This window comes from Plecotus auritus (assembly GCF_963455305.1).
Source record: "Plecotus auritus genome assembly, chromosome: 7".
Classification (NCBI taxonomy): domain Eukaryota; kingdom Metazoa; phylum Chordata; class Mammalia; order Chiroptera; family Vespertilionidae; genus Plecotus; species Plecotus auritus.
Window position 1 is genome coordinate 177,761,241 of NC_137774.1, and position 6,465 is coordinate 177,767,705.

Consider the following 6,465-nt stretch of genomic DNA (forward strand, 5'->3'; position numbering starts at 1 on the left):
CATAAAGATGCCCACAGAGGAGGACGCCGGGCATTACCAGCATGAAGCAGACTCCGGGAAGCTCTGATACTCCAGACCGTGCTGCTCCGATTTGCGGACGCAGCAGCTCAGGGGCCTCTTGGATGAGGCGCTGGGTCACCGTGACCTCTCGCTGCTCCTGGGGTCACTGGAGTGCGTGCTCGCCAGGTCACGGGGGTTCCGTGTGCAGCCTGCGGCGTGGCCCCAAGATAGTCTGCCATCCCGTCCTTACCACCCTGACCCCTGGCACCGGCGGGGCCTCCCTGCAGAGGCGCGTCCTTCAGACCTCCGTCTCCCGGGGGCGGTGTCCCCTGGCTGGATGTTTGCTCTGGCAGCTGCTCGCCCTCCACAGCAGCCAGACGGAGTCTCCAACATTCCTCAGCGGCCACATCAGCACACGCAGGCTCCCCACGCGCTCACGCCGCGGGAGGAACAACGTTTCCATCACCCGGAGCCGGCAATGCGTCAACACCATCATCGGGTCCAGCGTGTCTTTCACATGACACACACACTGTCGCTCTGGCCGGGATCGGCCTGCTGCTGAGGAGCTGCTGCCACCCGGGGGCTCGGCGACTCCCGTGTCTGACGCCGTCCGTCTCCCGCCCTCGCCGCAGCAGGCCTCCCGGCCCCCGGCCCCCGCTCGGGCGCACGTGCGGAGGCCGGCAGCATACCTTGCCTTAGAGTTGAGGTCGGGCTTCTTCCTGTTCCATCCGAAGCCCTTCCTTAATCTGCTTTTTCTCCTGGTTTTGTCAGTCACGGAAGGACGTAAGCTGGTAGTGCCCAGAGGGGTCCCAGAACCCCCCTGCGCCCACCCGTTCGCTTACAGGAAACTGGCCCCGAGGTCAGGCTGCCTGGTTCTACCGCCAGCTCCACCGCTTGCTCTGGACAAGGTGTTGGCCTCAGTTTGCTCATCTGCAAAGTGGGAGTGAACACATCACCTGTGCCCCGGGACTGGGGTGGAGCGGGAACGGATGGTTAATGTAAAGTCCTAGTGCCCCGCCTGCACCTGGGCGGCCTCCACATGCCCGGTGCCCCTCCCCTCCGTGAGCGCCCTTAGACAGTCAGCGTTAGCGCCCGTGTCTCCCCTCCCGGCCTCGGCTGGAAGCTGATGACGTGACACATGTTGCTCCCAGCTGCGGCCTGCTCTCAGGTCCCCCCTCGCCAGGGCTCCCGAGGAGGACTCAGGCAGCCACCCCCCTGGGCTCTGCCACTCCCAGCGGCACTTCCCGTGCGTGTGCCGCCCGGCAGATGGGTCTGTGCTTTCAATAATGCGCTTCTCTTCCCAGCAGCAGTGCTGAGCGCACCCTCGCGGGACTGGGCTGGGCTTAAAAGCAGAGGACGTCCCGGCCGGCCGACCAGCCCACAGAGAGGCAGCGTCTCTCCCTGCGGTGGCTCCAGGTCCGGCGGCGCTGGAGGACCCAGGGCACCTTCGATGCCGATCCTTTGACCTGCAGGACGTCAGGGCCACAGGCAGGTGGGTGCCAAGCTCATTTACATGCGTCTGATGACTCGAACCCGTGCACATTAGGCCTCTTTCTCTGTGTTATGGGTCTTCTGCATCGTTCAGTGAAATGGGGTCCCACCCAAACTCCTGAAGCATTCGTGGGAGAGACTGTTGGGTGGTAGGTACAGGGCACCTCATCTTTAGGCCGCTAGTATTTTAAAATGCTGGGGAGGAGTCGGGGGGCCACGGGGTCAGGGGTCAGGGCTGGGGAACTATATGACTATAATGCATTTACCTGTCTGGACACTCGGGGCTGGAGAAGACGAGATGCAGGAGGTACGGAGGGAAGGCCTGTGTGTCCGTGCCTGGTGTCGGGGCGGCCGAGGGGCAGGAGGTCACCCCTTGGTTTCGGAGGGAAGAGTCCAGGCTTCGGAGTAAGAGCGTCGTGGTTTGCATCCCAGCTCTGCCGCTTACACGCCGGATGACCTCTGGGCCGGGCACACCTGATGCCGCCGAGCCTGTTCCGTGCCTGTAGCGTGGCGTGGACACCACCTGCCCGGGATTCAGCCGTGCGAGGTGTGATGTGTGTCGTGCGATTAGCATGTCGTAGCCTCGCGGTTGCGTTTGCGCCGGCCTTGCCGCCGCCGTCAGCGAGGCCGGGGACATCAGCGAGCCAGGGCCCAGGGCGCAGTCTGGACGGGGGCCCTGGGGCCGCGCAGGGACGGTGTGGAGGGCGAGGGAGGGAGGCGCGGCTGGAGGGGACCACGGCCATTCTGCTCTGCTGCTGTGGTCGCCTGAGACCGGGTGGGAGCAGCATGTTAACCTGCCGCTTCCTCCCTGTCCTGTCCCACCGCCGCCACAGCTGGCAGCATCGCTGGGTCTCTTCCCAGTCCTTTTCCTCGCGCGGCCGCTGCTGGGCTTGCACCTGGGAGGGTGGTCACCACCTTGGGGCGCCGTGGGCTCGGCGGGTCCCCGTCCAGCCGGCCGCTCCTGGCCCAGACCCAGCTCCCCGGAGGCTGCACGGCCAGGAGGCCCCGCGGAGGGAAGGGCGTGTTTCTAGGAAAGGCCTCTCCCTGAAGAGGAGCTGGTTACTCAGCGCCCGTGTTGAAAGTGGGGATGGCTCAGCGATGACTGGGGCGGGGAGTGTGGGTGGTGGCGCCGCCCTCTCTCGTGAATTCCCCAGCCCTGCGCTGCCCCGAGCGGCTCAGACGGGGGGCGGGGGCGGGGGCTGAGTCACCTCTGCACGTGGAGACACGGATGTGCTGACAAAGGGCCTCTGTCTGCCACACAGACGGCTCCGGGCCCCCAGGCCCCTCCTGCTGCTGCACTAGGGGCCAGAGGAGGCCTCGCAGACCAGGGGGTCAGGAGACTTGGTCATCGAGGCCGGGGGGCGTCTGGGGGTTTGATGCAGGTCCTCTCGCTGCTCTGCCACTCCCAGCGGCACTTCCCGGGCCTCTCCGAGCAGGTGGGTCTGTGCTCACCATAACGCGCAGGACGCGCGGGCTCAGCCCACCGATGCCTCGACCGCCTGTGCACGGCTCTGCTGGCCACTCAGCTTCTGGCGAGTTCCTGGGGGACCCCACTGGCTCGCATTTACACCTCCCGGCAGCGCTGCCTCTGGCGTGTGAGGGTCAGGAGGTGTGTGAGGGTCAGGGGGCGGTGAGGGTCAGGGGCGGTGAGGGTCAGGGGGCGGTGAGGGTCAGGAGGTGTGTGAGGGTCAGGGGGCGGTGAGGGTCAGGGGGCGGTGAGGGTCAGGGGGCGGTGAGGGTCAGGGGGCGGTGAGGGTCAGGGGCGGTGAGGGTCAGGGGGCGGTGAGGGTCAGGGGGCGGTGAGGGTCAGGAGGTGTGTGAGGGTCAGGGGGAGGTGAGGGTCAGGGGCGGTGAGGGTCGGGGCATGTGAGGGTCAGGAGGTGTGTGAGGGTCAGGGGGCGGTGAGGGTCAGGGGGCGGTGAGGGTCAGGGGGCGGTGAGGGTCAGGGGGCGGTGAGGGTCAGGGGGCGGTGAGGGTCAGGAGGTGTGTGAGGGTCAGGGGGCGGTGAGGGTCAGGGGGCGGTGAGGGTCAGGGGCCACAGGAGCGTCGGTGAAGGGCATTGCCGCAGTGCTGCTGGCTTTCCCCGTAACCCCCCGACCCCGTCCATGCCTGTGCTTGGCTCACGGGCTCGGCGCTCACCCGGTGACGTTGTGGTGGCGCCCACCTTCGCACCCCTCCTCCCCTCAGCCCCCCCAGGGAGGGCACACGCCGCCCGCCGCACAGGGACTCACTGCGCAGTTGCCTGCCCTCCGCCCGCCGACCCTTCCCTTCGTCAAAACCACGGGACTAGCCCGGCCGGCGTGGCTCCGTGGCTGAGCGTGGACCTGGGCACCAGGAGGTCATGGCTGATTCCTCTCTCCCTCCCCCTTCCTCTCTGAAATCAATAAAAATACATTTAAAACCAGCACAAAGCAAACTGGACCAGGATGAAGTAAGGACAGGCCCTGTTTTCCGGTTCTTCCTCACCTGAGGGTATTTTCCGGAAAACCCTCACCTTGATGTTCAGAGGGAGAGGAAAGGGGGGGTGGAGAGAAACAGGGATGAGAGAGAAACACATCCACTGGGCGCCTCCCACACGCATCCCCACCAGGGCTGGGACGGAACCCACAGCCCCGGTCCGTGCCCTTGACCGGAATGCAACCTGCAACCCTCCGGTGCCAGGGCCCGTGCGCTAACCCCTGAGCCACCAGCCAGGGCAGGACGGCTCCTCTTTATCCCACGCCCTGGTACGCGGCTCATCGGCGCTGGACGGGGACGAGAACGCCGAGGCCCCGCTGATTCGGGAGAGGTCCGGTCCACACGGGGCAGTGCCAGCCTCGGGCACGCCCACCGTCAACCACCGCCATGCTGCCGCTCCCTCCCTCCGGGAAACGGCCTGCTGAGCTTTTCAAACTTCACAAATAATGGGTGCGCAGCCTCGCTGGCAAGGAGGCAAGCGATGATCAGAGCCCATTAAGAAGACTGAGGGTACCAACATTTCATTCAACACTTAACAGTGATACAGTTTTAAAGATGCAAAGCCTGCCGCAGGATCGGCACGTGGCCCTGGAGTGTGGAATCTTTCACGCATCCATCACGGCCGTGGCCGCCGGCTCCGTCCTCCTCCCCGCTCCGTCCTCCTCCCCGCTCCGTCCTCCTCCCCGCTCCCTCCTCCTCCCCACCTCATCCTCCTCCTCCCCGCTCCATCCTCCTCCCCGCCCCGTCCTCCTCCCCGCTCCCTCCTCCTCCCCACCTCATCCTCCTCCTCCCCGCTCCCTCCTTCTCCCCGCTCCGTCCCCCTCCCCGCTCCGTCCTCCTCCCTGCTCCCTCCTCCTCCCCGCTCCGTCCTCCTCCCTGCTCCGTCCTCCTCCCCGCTCCCTCCTCCTCCCCGCTCCGTCCTCCTCCCCACTCCCTCCTCCTCCCCGCTCCCTCCTCCTCCCCGCCCCGTCCTCCTCCCTGCTCCGTCCTCCTCCCCGCTCCGTCCTCCTCCCCACTCCCTCCTCCTCCCCGCCCCGTCCTCCTCCCCGCTCCCTCCTCCTCCCCACCTCATCCTCCTCCCCGCCCCGTCCTCCTCCCCGCTCCCTCCTCCTCCCCGCTCCGTCCTCCTCCCCACTCCGTCCTCCTCCCCACCTCATCCTCCTCCCTGCTCCCTCCTCCTCCTTACCTCATCCTCCTCCCCGCTCCCTCCTCCTCCCCACCTCATCCTCCTCCCCGCCCCGTCCTCCTCCCCGCCCCGTCCTCCTCCCCACCCCGTCCTCCTCCCCGCTCCCTCCTCCTCCTCCCCGCCCCGTCCTCCTCCCCGCCCCGTCCTCCTCCCCACCTCATGCTCCTCCCCGCTCCCTCCTCCTCCCCGCCCCGTCCTCCTCCCCACCTCATCCTCCTCCCCGCTCCGTCCTCCTCCCCGCTCCGTCCTCCTCCCCGCTCCCTCCTGGCTCTGCCCAAGGCCCCTCCCGCTGCGCCAGGGCTTGTGCGGGCGCATCTCTGGCTCCGAGATGGGAAGCTGGAGACGGTGATGAGACCGCGGAGACGCCCGTCTCTCTCGGAGGAAGTTCAGAGACGCATTTCTCCTTCACTGACAATGGGAAATTGTTCCCTGCGGGTTTCAAGCCCATTTCGGTCAGCGTGGTGGTGGTTGCCAGAACAGCCTGTGTCTGCGGGCAGGCGAGGCCCCGGCTCCCCGCCCCCCAGGCGCTGCCACGCTCCCCTCCCGCTCCCCACGCTGCCCCGGGTTCTCCGCCAGTTTGTATCAGAGACGGCCGCCTCTGCGGTTTTCTCCAGAAACTCTGCACGTGCTGGGAGGTCCCTCCCGCGGCCGCCTGGGTGGAGGACACGCTGTTCCCTCCGAGGGCCTGCAGCTGAGGTGCGGTTCCGCTTACTAGTTCTTCTTCCTAAGAGGCGCCGCTGGGGCGGAGGGCAGGCTGGGTGCCGGTGAACCCCACAGACCAGGCGCCGCCCTGAACACAGGCTCCGAGGGGAGAGGGAGATGCTGCAGGAGCCGCCCGAGGACAGGTACACGGCCCCACGCCCCGGGGTGGCAGACGCTACAGCGCAGGTGGCAGGCAGGGGCGGGCCCGGGACCGCGGCCACCTCCCTGTGGGCGCTGGAGGAGGCGGGGGGCCAGAGGAGCTCGGCTGAGGTGGCTCTGGAGGATGGGTCACCTGCCAAGACTCGGGGAAGGACGTTTAGGCAGAAGGAGCCCCACGGACGGAACGTGGGGTGGGAGACACCCGGGTGCGTTGGGGCAACGGTGCGCCGGGCATTGGGCTGGGAACCGAGGCCGAGGCCGAGGCCGGGACGGGCCCAGCCCCGCAGAGCTCACCCCTTTCCCCGGGAGTCTGTTCTCGGGACCAGCACCTCCCACGTCACTTGTGCAATGAGCTGTGCACAGACGCGATGTGGACGGGGTGCGTGGGGTATCAAGGGGCCTGTGTGCTGACAGTCGAAGCGTAGAATGAAATAAGATTGAAAAACCAAGGGCTCAGGTCGTGTTTGTGC